This window comes from Amphimedon queenslandica, unplaced genomic scaffold (assembly GCF_000090795.2).
Source record: "Amphimedon queenslandica unplaced genomic scaffold, v1.1 AMPQUscaffold_8323_Cont19732, whole genome shotgun sequence".
Taxonomy (NCBI): Eukaryota; Metazoa; Porifera; class Demospongiae; order Haplosclerida; family Niphatidae; genus Amphimedon; species Amphimedon queenslandica.
The window spans coordinates 32-2,476 of NW_003551399.1; the positions used below are offsets into that span (position 1 = coordinate 32).

A 2,445-nucleotide genomic window follows, 5' to 3' on the forward strand; every position below is an offset into this window, starting at 1 on the left:
GGAGGTTTAAAGTGCTTTGAAATCGCAGGAGGTTTAAAATGCTTTGAAATTGCAGGAGGTTTAAAATGCTGTGGAACTGCAGGTGGAGTGGGTTCAAACTGCTGCTGGTGCTGCAGAGGAGGAGGAGGAGGAGGGAAGTTTGTTGATTCTAAAGGAGGAGGAGGGAATGATGGAGGGTATGGTTGTTGCTGTCCTAGTGCTGCTACTACTGACAGCTTTGAGCTCTTTTTAGGAGGAGGAGGAGGAGGCATTTTATAAACCTTATACTTGAAGCTACTCCAGTAGTGATATGACCTGCTCCTTCAGTGAGGAAGGATCACAGTACGCATGAGTATATATATACATGTACTGTGAATTATTCTTTGACACTTGTACAAAATAACTGTTTAATGTAAAGTACAAATTTTCAATTTAAACTGCTAAAGATAACTTTATAAATTAATAATAATACTAACAATAAACAATAAACAATGAAAATGAATAATGAATGCAACAAAACATTTAGTTTAATTAAGGGAAGGCATTCACAACAAACAAGGCAATTATGATGGATAGCAATTTACATAAAGAGACTATTCTCTTGCTATTATACATTGTAAATGTGATTCATGGTTTAATTCATAGAAAACCTTAGAAAAACATTATTAATTAAGAATCATGTGTATAAATCAAGAACAAAATAAAATGATAATAATATTAATAATAATAATAATAATAATAATGATGATTGGCTTTGATTAACGATTGATTGTGAGTCTGTATTGTCATTTATATAATATACACTGTATCTATTATTATTAACAAAAGAATTACCACATGTAATAGTTAAGATAAATTAGTGGCAGCTGCTTGATGATATAACTGTAATAATTGATACCTGCCTCCAATCATGAAGTCAAGAGACTGTCGGAATATATTACTAAAAATAGTAATAAATAATAATAATAATAATGAATAATTAAATACTTACACAACTGATGTAACTTGTACTTGGCACAAATCAATTAATTGAGCTTCAGTTAATTGAATATTAATAATTAATAAAACATTATTAATATAATTAACTAACGACTGATAGATCAGCTTAACTAGTGGCAGCAGCATACCTTGATTTAATAAACTAAATATAATATAATATGTGACCATAATTGACAAAAGGGCCCTTATGGCGGATTTTAAAATTGATCGTTATAATGGAAAATATCAACCTGTGAGTGCTTTGTTAGACAATCATTGTTTCTAAAAGTTTCATGGTAACTTTTGCATCCTGTGGAGTAATTTTATGATGAATGGGGCTCAGGAAGTTGGATTTCTTAGGCTAGAAAGACAAATTTCACTACCCGCCATAAGGTACCTTTTGTCAATTATGGTCACATATAATATAATTAATTAATTATTAGTTAACTACTTCTCAATGCTCATGATTAGTTCTTCCAAACACCTTAAGACGGTCATCAGTTTCATCTCAGCCTCTTCATTAAAAGACTGATTCAATAATGATCCTTGAACACTCATACTAAGTAATAATTTATATTAGTTCACACTTTCTACACAACATAAGTACATGTATATGTATCAGGAAATGTAACAAAAATGAGGTTTATTCCCTTTTTAAATTTTTAGAAAATTTGACCAAAGTCACTGTACTATAGTACAGGGACTTTAACCCCATTTCGGAGCATTTTAAAAATGCTTGTAAAACATCCAATTTTGATCAGAATGAGCTCAATCTTTCTACACAACATAAGCACATGTACCGTATAGCGTTTCATTTTCGAGGAGCTAAACTTTTGCTAATTTCGCGGTTAGCATGAAACAGCGAAATTAAAGATCCGCTAAAATTTCAATTGCCATTAAAGGTGTGGCACCATCATTGCGAATCCGCAAAAGTTATTTCCGCAAAAAATTGATTTTTATCAATCCGCGAAATTTTAGCTCCGCAAAATTAAAGCGCTATACGGTATATGCATCAGAAAATGTAATAAAAATCAAAAATTCTCTCCTTTTCATTTTTGACAAAATTTAGCCAAAATCCCTGTACTATAGTACAGGGACTTTAACCTAATTTTGGATCAACTTTAAAACATTCATTAAAATCCACTATTTGCAAGATTACGGCACAACTGTAAGGAAAACCCTGTCATTAACTGATCTTACATGGTACTGATGATACTCTCCCTAACTGATCCAAAGATGAACGTCAGATGGCCCAATGGGCTACCAGTCAGTACTGGAGGAGTTGATGGGAGGGAGGAGGGGGTAGGTATAGGGGGGATAACATGGGTATACCCTGTAATTAAATATTAATTAATCAGTTATTATTAATATTAATTATACATGTACTATTGTAGGATGAGTGGTTGTTGATGGGTGTGGTTCTGAAAGTGGTGGGTGTGGCTTCTCTTGGAGTTTCTTACAAAGAACTTTGAGTGAAGCCACATGAAC

At 32.6% G+C, this 2,445-nt stretch overlaps 1 long non-coding RNA gene across 2 annotated transcripts; it reads right to left on the reverse strand.

Moving 5' to 3' along the window:
- Window positions 1-717: 717 nt before the first annotated feature.
- Window positions 718-2,439, reverse strand: LOC109591380 (uncharacterized). Of its 2 annotated transcripts, none has more exons than XR_002189791.1 (5): window positions 2,344-2,439; window positions 2,158-2,290; window positions 1,409-1,516; window positions 971-1,120; window positions 718-919 (listed from the first exon to the last, which is right to left on the reverse strand). It is a non-coding gene; the product is annotated as an uncharacterized LOC109591380 (long non-coding RNA). The 2 variants fall into 2 exon arrangements; XR_002189790.1 differs by having other exon boundaries at window positions 2,338-2,439.
- Between the last annotated feature and the right edge of the window lie 6 nt (window positions 2,440-2,445).